The sequence below is a fragment of the Zalophus californianus genome, chromosome 10, assembly GCF_009762305.2.
Source record: "Zalophus californianus isolate mZalCal1 chromosome 10, mZalCal1.pri.v2, whole genome shotgun sequence".
NCBI lineage: Eukaryota > Metazoa > Chordata > Mammalia > Carnivora > Otariidae > Zalophus > Zalophus californianus.
Genome location: NC_045604.1, coordinates 7,641,154 through 7,660,799, shown reverse-complemented (window position 1 = coordinate 7,660,799; position 19,646 = coordinate 7,641,154).

Genomic DNA, 19,646 nt, shown 5'->3' with positions numbered 1-19,646 from the left:
GGTAAATACCCAAAACAGGAATTACTAGATTGTTTGATATTTCTATTTTTAATTTTTTGAGAAACCTCCATACTGTTTTCCATAGTGGCTGCACCATATACATTCCTTGCAGATGTGTGAACGTAGTGTGCATGCACTCAGCCTGAGTAGATGCTTTTCTGAGAAGTGAGAGCAGATTATTCACTTTTGCCTCCTGCACCTCAACAAGTTCATTCCTGCCTGTGCTCAAACTATAGCTCCAGCCTGGCATCATCCCCAATCTCTTCATCTTTCTAAAGCCTTTCCCCTAAGGCCCTGTTAAAATCCTAACACCTGCATAAAGTTTCTGAACCTCACACACTCTAACTTATATAACCATTTTTTTTTTAATTTCAGGCTTCTCTTCCTCAAAGAGATTATAAGCTCCGTGAAGAAATGGAGCAAGCAAGGTTTATCTCCTGGTTGCTTGTTCTTGTTCTCCATGTGAACGAGTATGAGGAAGAGGCTCTTCTAAACCTCTTTGCAGACAATGTAACTTTCCCTTTCCTTGGCTCTTGAGGGTAAGTCGTATGCATAACTTTGCCCTTGAAACAAGGTTGGCTCCTCTTTACCAAGTCCCAGATTGCTCATTTTAAAAATACAGGGGGGTGCCAGAGTGACACCGTTGGTTGGGCGTCCAACTCTTGGTTTCTCTCAGGTCATGGTCTCAGGGTGGTGGGATTGAGCCCTGTGTCAGGTTCTGCACTCAGAGCAGAGTCTTCCCGAGATTCTCTCTCTCCGTCTCCCTCTGCTTCTCCCCAATCTCAAAAAATAAATAAAATAATTCTTTAAAAAAATAAAAATTAAAAAGTAATAAATAAATAAAAATTTTAAAATTAAAAAAATAAAAATACTGGAATAACATTGGCCTTTCAGTGGAGTCATGAGGTTGAAAGGTCATGTATGTGAAGGTCCCATCCACTCTGCTAAGTAAACCCTTAAAAATAGTGGCATTGCCCTGTACTTTTCTCTCCTATTCTCTATCTACTTTTAACATAATGGTTTCTGCTTGCTTATTTCTGTGTGTCTCTCTAATTCTACCTTTGGCAAACATCAGTTCTATCTAGTCTTTTAATTCACTACGAGATGCCTCTGACTGGGTTAGTTATGCAGTATAGAGCAACGCTCCTGAAGAGAGTTTCCTTGCCGGGCTATGGGAAAGTTTACTGGCTGGTCAATGACAGTTTTTGATCCCTATCCAATCAGTTGTGACCTTCATGTCAGAGTGACATAACCCCAAATGCAGTGGCCTATGTGTAAGAAACTGCCTACACCTCTTTTTGTATAAAGGGATGATGTAACCAGCAGGAAGTGAGTTGGTGCTCAGTACCTATTTGGTGAAAAAAATAAACGTGGCTGTCCTTCATCAAGCCCACCATCATTGTTGAAGTACCTGGGGACCAGCAAAGCAGTGCTTCTCAAACTTTAATGGACATTTAACTTATCTGTGGATCTTATTAAAACCGCAGATTCTTATCCATCAATTCTAGAGTGAGATTTGCATTTCTGACAAGCTCCAGGAGATGCTATCACTGGTGCTTCGTGGCCCATGCTTTGGGTAGCAAGGTAGTGGAGATCCAAATCTCCAAGGGAATCCAATGATTCCCCAATGATCTCCTTCTGTGATCGCAGCCCCCACAGGCGGTGTATTACTTCTATTGCCAACTTCTCTTTTAGGGAGATGGAGAGGACAGCGGACTGTTTATGGTTCCAGTAGCAACAATGAGAGAGGGTGAGACAGAGCACTGGGTCACCTTGCCCCACATCGACAACTCACTGTGTAACCAGACTGTTCATCTCTCTTTGACTATGAGCTCTTCAAAGACAAGGACCTCACCTTAGTGGTTTTATATGACCATGATGTGTATAGTGCTTGGGACATACGTAGTACATTTTCAACAGATATTTGTTGAACAGAAATGGATTTCTCTTTGGTATACCCTAAAATGTCTAGTGTACACAGCAGTCACTCAGTGAAAGCTTGTTGGATGGACTCATAAGGATGAGAAGTAATGCTGTGGGCCTATGTAGAGGAAAATATTATTTCTCATCAAAATCACCTCAGCAAGGCCATCTCTTAGGGCTAGATGGGTACTAAGGGAAATAACACTGATGTTAGACAAAGTCCTTGGAAATGAGTAGGTCTCAGCTGATGATCCAAATTGGTTTGGGTACCATCTGGTGCTATGACTGAAGCATTTTTCATGCTCACTAATAAAGAACTCAGGCTGGCTTTAGGGAGGACAGGGTCAGACCAGTGACTTCCCTGGGGCTGAGCACCAAACCAGCCGGCAGGGGCTGCAGAGGGAGCTGACCTGGGTTGCTGTTTCCTTCTCCCACCCCAAAAGAAAACAAGCGCAGACTCCAGGGAAGAGCTGGAGAGCCCATGCTTTGTGAGGAGCCCACCAGGGAGTACCTGACCATGAGGCTGGAGCGATGAAAGGCTCCTTTCTCTGCACTTGGCTCTCGAAAGAAGCCCTGTGGCTTGAATCCACCAGCTCCGTGCAATCTCCGACAGCAGAGCAGCTCCGGGACCTGCAGACGGGCAAGGGGACAAACGAAGGAGAAATGCTGCCAGCAGTGGGAACAAAAGCTCGCTCGCATTGCTGGGGTTACAGGGGAGGTAGCCTAGGAGTCTTGCTTTCATGAAGGAAAAAAAAAGGAGCATTTGGAGACTGGGATGGAGGGGACAGAAAAGAATTTTTATTCTTCATGAGGAACTCAGGGAACCTGGATTGTGGCACCACGAGTACTTTGACAGAGCCCATGAATTTCAAAAAACTAGATGGTCAACGTGCACATTCCCCATTCTTCGAGCGATCTTCATGTGCCCTTCTTTACAATCAGATCCCCAAGGAAATTCTCAGAGAAGGGCTTTTCAAGGGTGTTTTTAGTCCCTCTTATTCCTTTTTGATTTATTTCCCCTCTATTCTTCCCCTTGGCTGTCTGTCTGGAACGGGCGAAGGCAGGGCAATGCCTCGTGACAAAGAGCTTGGTGAAGAATAGATCTGAGAATTATTCTCCAACTTTACTTCGTACTTCAAACTATATTTAGAGACATGGCCTTAACTAGTAATACCTAATCATAACTAACATTTATTTTTTTAATCACTTACCACCTATGTTAATTCAATTCATCATACAACCTATTCCTCGGGCGGAGTGGGGAGACCATAATAATCAATGACACTTTAAAGATGAGGCAGTCGTAAAACACGAAGGTCAAGGAACTGTCGCAACTCTCAGTCACTCAGAGAATAAAGCATGAGGCCAGGACTCAAAGTCAGTAGGTCTGGCTCCAGAGCTGGCTTACGACACTGCGCCAGGGGTCCTCCAAGAAGGGACATCACCACTGGCCTGTCACCATGGCGACTCCTTGCCGGGCAACCCTCTCTGACAAGTGCCCGCCTTCTGGCTTTAGTTTTGTCTCTGGATACCACCTCTTAATCTTTCGCTTCTGTTTCATGCACGGAAGACAGTTCTCAGGCAAATGTCACTGAGGCTCCAGGGACACAGCCCCTGACAGCCCGGGTTCTGTTGCCCAAGTTCCTGTGCTCTGGGAGGGGAGATGATGCTCTCAGCTCTTCTCTGTGTTCTTTCAACTACACCATTCACCTCTCCTTCAGCCCTCTGTCCTCTTCTCTTCCTGATAACGCTTGGCACCTACTTCCTGCACTGTATTTAGACACTTCATCCTGCTGATTTCAGTGCCTTAAACATAACATAATCTCAGCATCACCAGCGAACCCAAAAGCAGAGACTGCGCATAAAATTCATCTGTATTTCCCCCCAGAGTGAAGCAGAGCTGTTGAATGAATCAATAAATGAACAAACTACCTTTTCTTTTCCTTTTACCTTTCTTTTCCTTTCCTTTTATTCTTCTGACCCCTCACAAGTCAAAATTAAAGTTTAGGTGGCTAAGAAGTTCTGGGATTGGTGGTGGCAAGTACACTATGAAAACATCAGAAACCAAGTGATGGGGGCCCAGTGCTGACTCCACTCCTAATTTCCCGCTGAGATGTCTCCCCATACCTCCTACTCTGAGAACACTGACCTCAAATGCCCACTTAGGGTGGATGGGCTGCTCCAGATTTTCAGAAGTGAAAATATCACATTTAGTGGGGAGGGAAAAGGAGAACCATTTGAAACAACACCTCTGTACCAATATGCCTACTTAGACACTCATGAGAACCAAAGCAAATGGAAATAGAGACACTTATCTGCTAAACTGAGTTCTTTAAAGACCACAGGTTGTCTTTCTCCAGGTGTCCAGCATACCAGCTAACATGAGAGGATGCCACCGCATACCTGCCAGCTCAGCTATGCTGTTTGAACTCCAAGAACCAGGAGATAGACCTGTCATTGTCCCCCTCTCTTCCAACCAGCCCCTTACTTGATCCATTTTTTAGCCTTTCTTTGTACTGTGCACCATTTCCCCAGCAAAGCGTGGTACAAAGAACACGGGTTCTGGAGTCAAACAGTTTTTGATCCAAAGCCCATTTCTATCATTTATTAACTATGGGATCTTGGGCACATTGTTTAATTTTGCTGATTTGTCTTGACAGTGAAGTGAGGCACCATGGAGAATTACTTAGTAGAGCTTCTGGCTTATGTAATTTTGAGGAGCATTGACCGTGTTCACCTTTCTTCTAGCTCCTCCCATTTTCTTCCTCATGTTTTTACTTTTTTAGACCTTCTGTTTGTTAGTCCTTGCAATTTCTCCTTAACTACTTACAGCTATTCTTCACAACTTTTTTTTTCTAAATTCCAGTTCCAAGTTGAAAAAGAAAAAAAAAAAAGAGAGAAGTTTATAACAGTATTCAACCTGGAAATGATAAATGGAAAAACACTGCCAATGAGCCATGGCCTGAGAAGGAATAACATGCACTGAGATTCTGCAAAGTCTGGAGGCACCAGCTGGGAGCGACACCTGTGAAGAAACAAGCCAGTGTCTCCTTCATTCAGAAGATACTTTAGCCTCAGGGATCAGGGCAGCCCTGAGCCTTTTGCAGGGATGGGCCCTGATGCAGTGTCATGTGTGGGAGAAGGGGAAATAACCTCCTGAAATATGAGTCAAGAGAGAGGACTTGGAGTCTGTAATTGAATGTGTGTCTCTCTAAGCCTTAGTTTCTTTGGACAATGTTCAGGCTCCTGTAAGACCCCACTTGGTACCTGAAACTTGGTTGGTCTCTCAGTGGGTGTTGAGCCAAAAGACACAACCAAGCCAAAGAATGGGGAAAGGAAGGGGTTTTACTTTCAACAAGTAAGGAGAACACTGGGGACCTTTCCTAAAGCAGTGTCTCTCTGAACTACAGGATTGGGCAAGTTTTAAGCTAAGGGTGCATACATGTTCATGAAGGGCCTTGAGCAATGAGGAATACAGCATAGAATTGGGGGAAAAGTCATCTTAAAGTGACAGGGTCCAGGTTGAAGTCACAAGGGCCAGCAAGGGACGGCATTTCCAATCCTGCAAATTGAGTACACAGAGGGGACTAGATCCTGCAAAGATATCTCAAGAAGGAGCCTCAGGTCAATCTTTATGTTGACTCAGCACTGGGAGTATGATGACGGATTTATTGTCCCTGATATATGTAGGCTATCTCCTGGTCTGATGGTGGCTGTTTGTTCTTACATTCTTTCACAAGACAGCTGGGGGCCTAAAATGACTTTTCTTGTGTCAAGAAAGCTATGTTTTGGGCGCCTGGGTGGCTCAGTTGGTTAAGTATCTGCCTTTGGTTTAGGTCATGATCCCAGGGTCCTGGGATCAAATCCCACACTGGGCTCCCTGCTTAGCACAGAATCTGCTTCTCCCTCTACCCTTCCCCCTTCTCGTGATCTCGCTCTCTCTCTCTCAAATAAATATTAAAAATAAAATTTAAAAAAAGAAAGCTACGTTTTGTCTTTCTTTTTCTGAGGACCCCTCATTCTGCATACACTGTGAAGGTTCATGGCTAATTTCATAGCTTCTGCCCTCTGGAATATTAGAACCATGAATATTCTTCAGGAAGGCCTCCTGAGAACATATATATGCTACCAGAAACTATGTGTTTCCTTTTGCTGCATTGTAGTAAGAGGAAGAAGAATGACAAGAAGACAAGATGGTTATTAGGCAAAGAAGCTAATATGAATTATACTTCAGGCCTGGCTTCAGGAAGCACTCTGTTCAATTTCCACTTTTCTATGTTTTCAGCATGAGGAACAGAAAATGCACCCATAACATAAAAGGTAGAAGAAGATCTGTGATCACAGAAGGCTAGCTCATAAGGGAGTTTCCAAAGAGGAACAGCTCAGTCATATCTAGGTGGAGAAAAGAGCCAGCGGGGAAAGTTTTATAGAGAAGTTTTTGAGTTAGGCCTTAAGGGATGACCAGGATTTGCCAGGTACACATGGAAAGTAGAGTAATCCAGGTATGAGTCCCCCAGAAGCCAAGCACAGGAGGGCATGTATAGGATATATTTTTAGAAGCCAAGCACAGGAGGGCATGTATAGGATATATTTTTAAAAGAGTGAACAGTTCAACTTGGAAGGAGTATGGAGAATATTTAAGGAAATAATGAATACAAGAATGGAAAAAGCCAGAGGAAGCAGCAGGGGATGATGTATTTCAGTTTCAAGAATTTCAACAGTGGGAAGTCAGAGAGCTGCCAATGTGCCAAAGACAAACTTGTTTGTGTCTACCTTCTCATGGGAACTGGTCTTTACATCCAATTACTACTGGCCTTACATGGACATTGAGCATTCTGCCTCTCCCAGTGAGCTCTTTCACTTCTCCCCTCCATTTGTCGGTGACTGGGTGACCCATTGATAGCATAGTGGCAAGGGAATTCAGAGATCATCTGGCTTATGCTCCCATTCTATGGATAAGAAAACGGAGTCTCAGAGAGTTCTCAAGGCCGGTTAGTCCAAGGAGGTCACATGTCTCAACCCAGCCTCAGAGCTTTTTTCACCTCAAGAGGCTGCTTCCTGTGGCAAAATGACTCCCTCCTTTTCTCTCTCTGCACTCCAGGGCTAGTTTCCTCATTAGCATTGTTAATGTACTTTGGAAACATGCCTGTTCTGCAGCAGAGTAATGGCTTTGCTAAGCAGCAGCTTCCTTTAAACCACTTTCCTCTTAAAGAGCAAAGAAGACTGCTTGGCTCTCCTCCAAAAAGTCTTGGAATATTTAACCCAGTGGGCTACCCAGAGAAAATGTGAAGTCAGCACAATAAGGCTACCAAAGCAGGGAAGAGTGGAGAAGGAGTGAGCTCCTAATAAAGCACTTATAATTGGGTGGAACTATCCTCTGTAGAGGTCTTTGGAAATAGACTAGGTGATGTCAACCTATGCTTCCTTGAGGTCGGTCAGAGGTTAACTGACTGAAGTGCGGGAAAATGGAAGTCATGGCTTTGGTGACTTCAACTCCCCAAATATGTCTCTGTGATAGTAGATCTTGTATTGTGATTAATCCAAATCTTAAAAGTAAAATGTATGAGCATCTCGAAATGATTAAGCTCATATGTAAAACCGTATTTCATAGTAACTAAATAGCATATTGAAGGAAATGTGTGTATTCATTTTCAGTTGCTTTGTAACAAATTACCACAAACTTCATGGTCTCTAACAACACACATTTATTATCTTAACGGTTCCCATGGGTCAGACCTGGGTCTGGTACAGTTGGCTTCTCTGCTCAGTGTTTCACAGGCTGAAATCAAGGTGTCAGCAGAGTGACATTCCTATCCAGAGCTCAGGATTCTGTTCCAAGCACGTTGAGATAGTTAGCAGAATTCAGTTACTTACAGTTGTAGGACTGAGGTCCCTGCTTGCCTGATGGCTGTCAGCTGGGGACCTCTCTCTGCTCATAGACACCACCCTCAGTCAGAGCCCTGTGGCCCCCTCCATTGTCTGTTTACAACGAGGCTCTGCCAATATCTTCTGAGGGCTCACCATTGTAGTTAATCTTCCATTTGATTAACTCAAAGCCAACTAATTAGAGACTTTTGATGATATCCATACAATTCCTTTTGCCATGTAATATCGCATAATTATGGAAGTGCTATGCCATCATAAGTACAGATCTCATGCACACTCACAGGGAGGGGATCATAGAGAGAGCATGTACACAGGGTGGGGGGTGTGGATCAGGAATCCTGGGGGTCATCTTATAATTCTGCCAAACTCAATGTGTATTTATCCTCTCTTCCCTTCCAGTCTGTGAGCTTCTTCAGGACAAGGATCAGAATTTAAATTGTTGGTTGGATTAAAGAAAGAAAGAACTAATTGAAATTACTTTTCCCAATCTTTTAAATGTCTTTAGTTTATATCTGGTTATGTTGAGACTTTGTCACCAATTATAATTAAGCATAGATTTCCATAAATAACTGGCAGTTTGTAACAAAGATTTGTCAATATAACTGGCACTTTTAGTGATCCAAATTTCATAAAATATGTATAATGACTAATTCCTTCTCAGAGTTAGTCTATTCACCAATAAGTATTTATTGAAAACCAATTGTGTATGTACTGAGCAACATGCTGGACTATATGGGAGACAAAACAGAAGAGTACCAGACATCCTCTTTTTTCTCAAAGAGCTTACAGCATAGTAGGGAAGACAGCTCCAATAATATTAAACAACTCAAAACAGCACAGTTTATATGACTAAACTGAGTGGTACTGTATACACTGCAAAAAGTTACAGAAGTGGGTGATCAAGTGGCCTAATGCAGCAAGAGAAGTTTCCAAATTATATCAGTTCTCAAAAGCCAGGCAGAGAGATTAGATTTGATGGGTTAGACAAGCCAGCTGTTGAAGGTTTTGAACGAGGATAGAAAGCAAGGAAAGCTGTACAGAAGGACCGGGAGTATGAAAAGTGTTCGCAGAGTGAATTGAGGGGGGAACAGGCTGTAGTTGTGGAGATCACCTTGAAATCTAACAGAATCTGGAGGTGAGGTGTTTAGAGCTTGGACCATGTGGCAGAGCTGGGAGTAGATGCATCACATAATGAGATATACTTGAAATGAGAATATAGCAGAATTTGGTTTGACCCGATTTGGTAGATAAAACAGAGACTGCTGGCTGCACCTCAAAACCCATTTCGTTTTTTCTTCCTTGGCAAATCACTGGACTACATTTCCCAGCTTTCCTAGCAGGGGGGTGTGGCCATGACTCTAAGCCTTAGCCAGTCGGGAGGGCAGAGATTAGCAGTACTGCCCTGTCCTCAAAATCTGCTGCAGGCATTCCTCCTGGAATTAATGCTGGGGTCCCCAAAATGACACTGTGAAGGACCACCCCGCACACCTGTTCTCCCACTGTGTGCTGTTATGCAAAGAGAAAATTTCTACAGAGTTTGAATTGCTTTACATTTTTTGTCTATTTATTTTAGAAATTAGACTAACCATTGTCTTAGGAATAGTGGCACCACCAATAGAAGTAGTGAGTTAAGCAGGGGATGCTCATTTGGGGGCTTTAGAAAATACCAAAAGAGAGTAGAAAGTCTATTGGGCAGCCAGTGGTGCAGCAGGATCGAAGCTTAAGAGCAAGGACTTCAGAGGAAATAGATTTGTCACTTGAAAGTAAAGTTTGTTGGCACCACAGAAGAATTCTCAGATGACGAGAGGAAGAAAACAAGAGTGGGGATCGAGGACGAGGTCTTAAGTGTATGTTCATAGTTAAGCAGTGGAAGGAGGAGGAAGACCCAGTGGAGAACTGGAAGAGGAGCTTTAAGGATACAGGAAAATAATAGATTTCCCAACAGCTCAAGTTTGAAATCTAATTTTGACCTAAGTGTGTTCCTGATGCCCCTCTGACCAAGAGCCATGCAAGCCCAGATCGCATCACCTAGGGCCTAGACCTAGGGCCATGTTGCAGTGGTATCAGCCACCACGGCTCATTGCCTGACTCCTTCACATCCATCGAATGCCCCTTTTCTCTCAAAATGAAGACGTGGAAAACAATGAACTGGCCAGAAAGCAGGCAGCATTAGGGAGGAAGAAAAAGCAGAAAATCTGATTTATGAAAACATTATTATATCTGCCTTCACTTGACTAAAAATTGCTTTATGCACATTTGGACCTTTCATCCATTTTACTTTGTCATCACCACATCTTAACTTTTAACGCAAAATATGAATTAACTGTTGTCTATGTGAGATCAAACCATCTCCTATTTTTTTTCCATGAAATTTTTCAAATTATCTGGCTTTTGTTGGTATTACGTGGGCACAACCTCAGAGGCAGCCGCACAAACCAAAAGAAATATCTAAAGTCTAATTTTGCACTTGAGGTTTGTTTGATAGTAATCATTCTATGAAAGTAGTAGTACATTTTGATTTGTTCACAGTTTAAAAGTAAACCCTAAAAATGGGGATGGTTTGGTTCTGAGCTAAGGAAACAAATACAAGTTATTTTGTTGTCAATAATAATAATTACATTTGAGGATAGGTCCTTACTTAAAGGGAAAAGACGTTTAAAGCAACAAAACTGTCTTTAAGTTAAATGTCAGTTGCACAGAAATTTCAAAACAGATAATTTTGGGTGGAGGGTAAAAAATACAATCATTTCTATATTTAACTGGCAGGAAGATATTTTGTTAATAATTCTCACAAGTGGCTTAAGGAGTAAAGCCTCGGGCAGAGAGGGAAAACATGCCCATCAGTCAGCTAGCTCCCAAAAATTTTGAACACAGCCTTGTAGATGCTCAACAAATACACCTTGTCCATCTGATCCTCTTGCCCATTCCCCATGGAGACGCCATGTTCCAGGCACGGTGGGCACACCACATTTAACTCAACTGTGTGGGGATTGAAACTGCAGAAGGATGTGATTTACCTAAGGCCCCATCTACATGATACCAAAGCCATGCATCACTGCGATCAATCCAGTCAAAACAATCAGTCAAGTTAGAAAAAATAAAAAAGTCAGATTTATTATTTAACGATGCTGACAAATCTAGTGAATTATCTGAGCTACTCAATCTCCTTCGGTGATTTTTCCCACTGTAGAAAGACAGAGGTCCTTGATACAAGATGACTTCACTTATTGTCTTTATTGTGCAAAGCGCCACTGTTCTCTCCTCTCCTTTTTTATACAGGGCCACGTTTCCCAACTTTCAAATAGACAAAATAACAGTAATGGAAATGACTCAGTGATCTTTTTAATTTCTCAGGTTCTTTCAACCTCCGTAGACCGAATTTAACGCAAATCAAACTTGGGTGGATTAAACATTACCTACTGAAAAATAGTTTCAATTAGAAATTTAATTACACTGTCTTGAGGAAATGGAAACGACATTTTCTTTGAATTTTATACATTATGGAAACCTCCAAAGTGCTATAAATCTGCTAATTGATTTCTGTACCTGTAATGTTTGATTAGGTGTATTTTATTGTCTTCTTGGTTTTAATTAACCCTGGGCTTGTCAAAATGCTTCCAGCAACAAAGGATATATGATGAAGTGTGATAAACTCTATTAACAGAGGCTGACTTTTGTCAGTAATTGCTCTCATGCACAAGAGTTATTAGAAATTAGCACACAGAAAAAAAAGAAACTGTACTTTTGGTAACAACTTTTATTGGCAGCCATAAATCTGGGGATTGCCCCCTATGTGCTGGTGATAAGCAAATGTGAGTGACCATAGGGTCCTATAGAAGATCATCACTCACTAGATGTCATATAAATATTAAGAGTGACAAAATAAAAAGAATTATGAAGTCTGAGTGATAAGAGCCAAAATTATACCAACATCCCTAACTGTTCAGATTAAGGAACTGGATCCAGAAGGTAGACATAAATGTTAAGTCCAAGCTATTACCACAGCTGCGGACCCAAAGCAGACATTGACTAGGTGCCTGTGCAACTGATGTCAGAATAAATTAATCAGTCAATGAATTTTCCCAGACGATTAGGATTGCTTTTCATCTCCAAATCATTTTAACCATAACTTCCTAGCAAGGTGGCCAATACAGATCTCTCTGTTGAAAATAGCAAGAGGAACTTTTATGTTCCACTAGTTACTATGTCAGAAACAGAAAAGAGGGGAATAAGCTGATTCATTTGTCCAAATATTACAATAACTTTTGTTTCCTTTACAGTCTGACATGGCAGACCCATACCAGCAAAGGCTCTTTGGTTTTAATGTCTAAAATACTAAGAGAAGCACTCTTTCATAAGAATATATTCTGAAAATTTGTTTTACACTGACATCATGTTAGAACCCTGAACACCTGGGTGTGTGATGTAACTTAATGTAACCAGATGACTTTGTCCAATCAGATTAGACAATTACCCATGATACCTGGGTCTTGAAAGCAATCTCTGGGTTGTTGATCACTGTAGTGGGTATCCTGGTGTTGGTGATACTCTGGAGGTGGCTGAGCATAGCATTATGGCATCCAGATTACTCTCTTTACTAAATTAAAATTTGCTCTGGTGACATATGCAGTAAGACATCAAAACTCAACTAATGGAAATATTACTATAAAGTCAATCAACATTATTGCTCTTGCTATTCATTTTTTCAGAAGTATGTCTGTTGAGTGTGTTCACCATGGCAGAGCACTATGCTAGGCAACTAGGGAGACACAAAGATGGATTAAAACATGAATTACACTCAAGAACATTATGGATTTTTCTTTTACTAGGAGAGATAAAACAGACTAGGCAGGAAATAAGTGAATTAATATTTGTGAAGTTTTTAGAATAGTGCCAGATAGATTAAAATTCATTGAGTGTTGGGGCGCCTGGGTGGCTCAGTTGGTTAAGCGACTGCCTTCGGCTCAGGTCATGATCCTGGAGTCCCGGGATCGAGTCCCACATCGGGCTCCCTGCTCAGCAGGGAGTCTGTTTCTCCCTCTGACCCTCTTCCCTCTCGTGCTCTCTCTCTCTCATTCTCTCTCAAATAAATAAATAAAATCTTTAAAAAAAATTCAGTGAGTGCTAAGTAAGTTTCAAGTATTAGGTATTATTAGGAAGTGATACACATATGTGACTTAAATGAGAGAATATTTCCATATGAAGATATAAGGAAAGTTTTGTGGGGAAAATGGCATTGCAGTAAGGCTTTGAAGTATGTTTTCAGCTTTAATAAACAGACATGGTCAGAAAGTATAATTCAGGGAGAAATGCAAAAACTTCTCTTTGGCATGGGCAGAAAAGAGTAAATTTTCTGGGTGTCTGTAAGAAAATGGAGGGGAGGAGCTCATATTGCAAAGAGGAGAAAGCCTATTAAGCAAGGCTGAAGGGTCTAGAACTTCTCAGGAGAAGTGACACATCTGGTAAGTTGCTGACTATTTGTGATGCATCACAGTGTGCTCTGCGTCCCAAATTCAGGGTGGCTCTACCCCAAGAACCCTCCTAGACAGAGCTTGGTCTTCCTGTAGAATGAACCCATAAGAGAAAGAGGAGAGCAAACATGGGAAAGTGGTTTTGGGAGGACCAACTGGTCTCCCCAGGTCCTGAGAATCTGCAGAAGTATCTGGCATCTAAGTTTAAAGAACTGAGATATGGGCAGGGGATGACCTGCTGGCCACTGTGCCACTGGCCCATGGCTATCGACATCACTATTTCAGCTTCATCACGGACACTGACCCCGACAGCGTGTAGAGCCATGGCAGCTGAGCCTGAGCCCAAAGAGCTAATGGAGCAATGTCCTGAGGAAGGAATAAAACAAATAGCCAAAGAGAGGAATAACAAGGCAAGTGCAAAGCACAAAGTTCCTACTGGTGAAGAAGTCTTGGAGAAGATAGCAATGTGAACAAAATAATGATGATGATATTATAAGTACTTAAGGAAAGTGAATTAAAGCACAGACACTTTCTAGAACTTGAAATACACGTTTCGAATTTTGAAATTCAGTAGATGCAACCCAATAATTCTATATCCAGCCAAGATAAAAATTATCTATCTATTAAGATAAGAGAACGAGGGGCAACTGGGTGGCTGAGTCGGTTAAGCAGCTGCCTTCAACTCAGGTCATGATCCCAGAGTCCTGGGACTGAGCCCCGTGTCAGGCTCCCTGCTCAGCAGGGAGTCTGCTTCTCCCTCTTCCTCTGCCCATATCCCCACCCCTGCCCATGCTCTCTCTCTCTCTCTCTCACTCTCTCAATGTATAGATAAATAAAATCCTTTTTAAAAAAAGGTAAGAGAAGGATATACAACAACTTAGAAAATACACCATTCACATACTCTGAGAAAAATATTAATGGAAAGGGCTTTAAACAGCAAACGAATCCCAAGGAAGAATTTAAGTTAAGGGAAGATATCTTTGAGATTTCCTTTGAGAGGAAAAAGAAGCAAGGGATAAACCTGGCAATATGTATAATTGAGTCTAAAAGAATAATGACAGAACGATGGATCAGGAGCAGCGTCACTGTGAGACTAGAATTCCTAGAATAGAAAGCACATCTTGCAAAGAAAAATCTAAATATAGTTTGAAATTAAAGGTATAACACGACTTTAGCAATACCTGGGAGTTGTAAATCTTGGGGATGGGTGAATGAATTATGAAGATATCACCTACTTGGGAAAGAGAGGAAAAGAAAAAACAGTCTAAAGATCTCATTTTTCTGGGGCGGGGGAATCAGCAGATGAACAGCGTCTTGGAAGGAAGAAATAGTTGGCATTTTGTTTTCAAAGAATAGCGAAGAAATACACTCAACAAATAAGTGTAGGCACTTATTAAATATTTGTTGAAGCAATAAATTGTAGGTGTTGAAAAAGAGAAAAGCACCATGAGTTGAACAGAAAATGATTTTAAAACTTCCAAACAAGAGTAAAAAGTGAATAAATAGTAACTTCATTCAATGAGCATAAAAAAATGAAATGCTAAATTAAATATAAAGTAGAATGGAAAGATTAAAATCAAGTATACACATTGTTTTCGTTGAATGTGAATATGCTGAGTTCTCTTATTAAATTACAGGGACTAAGACTTTCTTGGTGAAAAAACAAAGCTCAGATTAAAAAAGCAAACAAACAAAGCTCAGCTATACATTGTTTGCAACCTGTTACTCAAAGTGTGGGGAACAAGCAGCATCAGCATCACCTGGAGCCTGTTAGAAATGCAGAATCCTAGGTTCCACCCAAGACCCACCGAACAAGAACTGTAGCTTAATAAGATCCACATGTCATTCATCTGCACATTAAAGTTTGAGGAACATCCTTTTACAAGACACATATTTAAAACAAATTTAGAAAAGAACACTGAAAACACAGAGGTAGGCAAAGAAGTACCAGACAAATGCAAACAAATAAAAAAAGTCAATATTAATATCAAACAAGGTGATGTTTAAAGTTAATTAACAAATGATCAAAGAGGACAATTGTATGTCAATTGTTTTAAAGCCCAATTATTAAGTTATTGATGTAATACTATTATTAAAATTATTTTTATTTGACCTCAGGCTCCCAAAAGTGGATTATTTATAATTCCTAGTTCTCATCATTGGCCCATTCATAGCCTACTTTTATTTAGTTAGTTGGATATTTCATTCATTATTTTTAATTATATTACAAACCCCTGAGAATCCCTACACACAATTTCTGGTAAGAAAGCAACTAATCTCCTCCTATTTATATTTTCCTAAATCACATGCACACACACTCATCCTTAGTTTTATACAAATGAATTCCATGTATGAAATCTTTGAGGAATTTACTTTGTCACTGCTATCTTATTGCGAAGATTCACCCCTTTTGCTGTGTGTCCTTACAGTTTTCATTGTCATAGAATATTCCACCCAAACATAGTTCATCCTTCCATTCTCCCATTGGTGATTTTGGGGATTTTAGAAGTTTTGATTTCATCAACCAGTGCTGCTATGAACATTTTGTGCGTGTGTCCTGTTAGAGCAATGGCAAGAGTGTCTATTGCCTACATATACATGGTACGTGACTATTTAACTTTCGAAGATGATACCAAACTGGTTTTCAAAGTACAGAGCACCATGTCAGAGGTCCTGCCCATATCCTCTCCCACACTTGACATTGTAGACTTTTTTTTAAATGTTTGTCTGTAGAACAGGTATAAAATGCTAAGTCATTGTGATCTTGATTTGCATGTATGATGGTAAACATTTCTCCATGTTTGTATTGGCTCTATGAGTCACTTTTGGGTGAAATGCCTGTTCGTAACCTTTACCTATTTTTCTATTGGTTGTTTGTACAAAAAGCACATAATCAAACAGATCTGGTGGACAAAAGTATATAAGGCCATGGGAACAGCATGATACAATGAAAAGTTAAGTTTCACCTACACACAACTCGTGTGTGTGTGTGTGTGTGTGTGTGTGGAGAGAGAGCGAGAAAGAAATGTACATCTTTAAAAAAGGAAAAAAAAGGAAAATGTAGGGCGCCTGGGTGGCTCAGTTGGTTAAGCGACTGCCTTCGGCTCAGGTCATGATCCTGGAGTCCCGGGATCGACGGGCTCCCTGCTCAGCAGGGAGTTTGCTTCTCCCTCTGACCCTCTTCCCTCTCGTGCTCTCTATCTCTCATTCTCTCTCTCTCAAATAAATAAATAAAATCTTTTAAAAAAAATAAAAAAATAAAAATAAAAATAAAAAAGGAAAATGTAAATTTATTTCATATGTCCACGGAATATTTACAAAAATCTACCATGTAACTGTCCTAAAACAATTTTAACAATTCTCATAAGACAAATTTTTATAATTTATTTCAATAAAATTAGCATAGAGGTTTTAACTCTTAAGAAATTAAGAAAAGTAGTCCTACAAAGCCACTGATCCAAAAGGTGGTCAAAATTGAAATTCTGAGTAAAAAACTAGAGTATGATTCGTATCATAACCCATAGTAGCTAAAAGGAAACTTTTAGTAAATATTATTTAAATATTTATTTTAAATTTAATAAAAATAAAAACTTTTATTTTTAAATAAGAAATAATAGTGACGGGGGCACCTGGGTGGCTCAGTCGTTAAGCGTCTGCCTTCAGCTCAGGTCATGAGCCCAGGGTCCTGGGATCGAGCCCCGCCTCAGGCTCCCTGCTCCACGGGAAGCCTGCTTCTCCCTCTCCCACTCCCCCTGCTTGTGTTCCTTCTTTCACTGTGTCTCTCTCTGTCAAATAAATAAATAAAAATCTTAAAAAAAAAAAAAAAGAAATAACAGTGACAAAGGAGCTTAGGATTCAACTTAAGAACTTTAAAAAAGGGGAAAAAAAGGGCAGTGCCTGGGTGGCAGTTAAGCAACCAACTCTTGGTTTCAGCTCAGGCCATGATCTCAGGGCCATGAGATTGAGTCCCGCATCGGGATCCATGCTCAGTGGCAGAATTTGCTTGAGATTCTCCCTTTCCCTCTGTCTCCCACTCTGCCTCTCTCTGAGATTAATAAATAATAAATAATAATAAATAAATAAATCTTTTTTAAAAAAGGAACAAACGGATTCAAAAGAAAGTAGGAGACAATTAATACAGATAAATGCCACAATTAAATTAAAACCAAAAAGTTAGAGAGGATTCATAACTCCAAAATCTGTTTGAAAGAACTATTTTTAAAAACTCAGCTTCCTGAAATCCTATTTAATGGGAAAAGAAGAAGAAAGTAAAAATATGAAATCAGAAAACGAAAAAAAGACAAGAGATTTTGAAAATTAGGAAAGAACACAATCTGTGCCCTGTGGAGCCTTATTTGAAAACCTATAGAAAACACATAATTTACTAATAAAATGTAAATGAATAAAAAAAAGACCTGTGAAGAAATAGATAATTTGAATAGTACCAGATATCACAGAAGAATTTGGAAAATGATTAAATTCTATCCTTTATATTCAGTATTGTTTAAAGTATTTTAAACAATAAAAAAAATGGGAAGCTCTGTAATTTATTTTAAGGAGAGAGTATAACTTTAATACTAAAATCTGAAAAAAATATTACAGAAATCAAGACCTGCATATATTGTTGTAACTTTTGGAATTTTGTGAAGAAATAACCCCATGAGCTTCCAGTCAGGAGAAAAAAAAAAAACTATAACAACAACCAAAAAACATAAATACATAAAGCCAACAAACTGTTGACAACAGAGCGGGGGTGGGGGAGGCGGGAAGCAGGGGCTCAGATTTCTCCTTTTAGCATTTAATGCCTGAAGACTAGAAGACAATAAATCGATAACTATTGAGTATAAAGGAAATGGCTATAATTCAAGGAGTCCATGTTCAGTGAAATTGTAATTTACACATTGGGAAAAAGATACTCTCAGATACACAAGGACTAGGGAGAGATAACATTTATGTACCAATGCTGAAAATACTTCAATCCAAGTGCTTTTCATTGAGGAATGAATTGATATAAAATGATGAAGAAGGAAATGCTTTGAGCATATACTGATCTAAATGATTACTGAAAATACACTTTAAAAAAGGAACAAGAAGAGAAAATTTTCTCATACAATAAAAAAAATCTAGAGGACAGGGAGAAAAACTGTTCATGTCCATTCCATTTTCTTATATAGCGAGGTTGTTAATTTTAACTACTGGGGGTGAGATAACATGAAAGGACCAAAGGTTTAGTCTTTGGACTCCTTTTCTTTTTGATCTGTGCTTACTTCCTTCTTTGATAATCTCACCCAGTCTGGTAGTTTTAACTAATATCAGTACACTGTTGTCCTCCAGATTTATGCCCCTAGCCCTGATCTCTCCCCTGACTTACCATGACCTAATCTCCATCTCCACTTGAGTCTCTAATAGGCATCTCAGACTTAGCAAAATCAACCCAAACTCAGGTGCCCTATGTTCCCAGTCTTCCTCCATCTCAACAGGTGGTCCCATTTGTGCTGTAGCTCAAGCCAAAAATCCCTCAAATGATGCTTGACTCCTGTCTTCCTCTGACACTCCACACCTAATCCTTATTCCCTGGTGTCTCTACACCGCATGTCCAGAGAATCCTGCTCTCTCCCACCCTCTGTGCCATTTACCACCCTAGTTATGTCCTTCATCTATCTTTTTCAAGAGACTCCTAACAATTTTCCTTTTTTCCTCCTGATACTCTCCACACAAGAGCCAGTGAGCTTTCACAGCCCTGCTTTGCTCCATACCTTCGCCTCTCCCTCAGACTTAAATCCAAAACTCTCAGCAGCGCCTTCATAGTCCTGCACAACCTCATGTCCCGCCCCCTCCACCCTCTATGACCTCATATCTGCCATGTACCCACCAGTTAGTCCCTTTGCTAGAGCTGTATTCAACTCCTTGCCAAATGAGTTCCCAGCTCAGGCACTTAGCTGTTGCTGTTCACTCTATCGGGAATGCTTTTCCCCAGAGAGCAGCAAGTACAGGTTACTTACCTTTGGGTCTTCTGTCAAATGTCACCTTATGGAAGATGTCCTTTCTGACCACCTGTATAAATTAAAGCACAATCCCCATTTTCTATCTTCCTATCCCTCTCTATTCTTTTTCTTCACCAGCCCTCATCATCACTGGACATATTTACTTTTAGACATTTATTGGCTGACCATCCCCACTAAAAGGTAAACTACGTGGGCACAGACCCACAGTGCTTCTGAGCTGAGGTGCCCAGGACATAACAGCACTCAATAAATATTTATTGAATAAGTGAATAAGATAATTACTAGCAACACACACACACACTCCCTACAGAGTTACATTCCTAAGAGCATTATTGACTGAATATGAATTCTATGGAATATT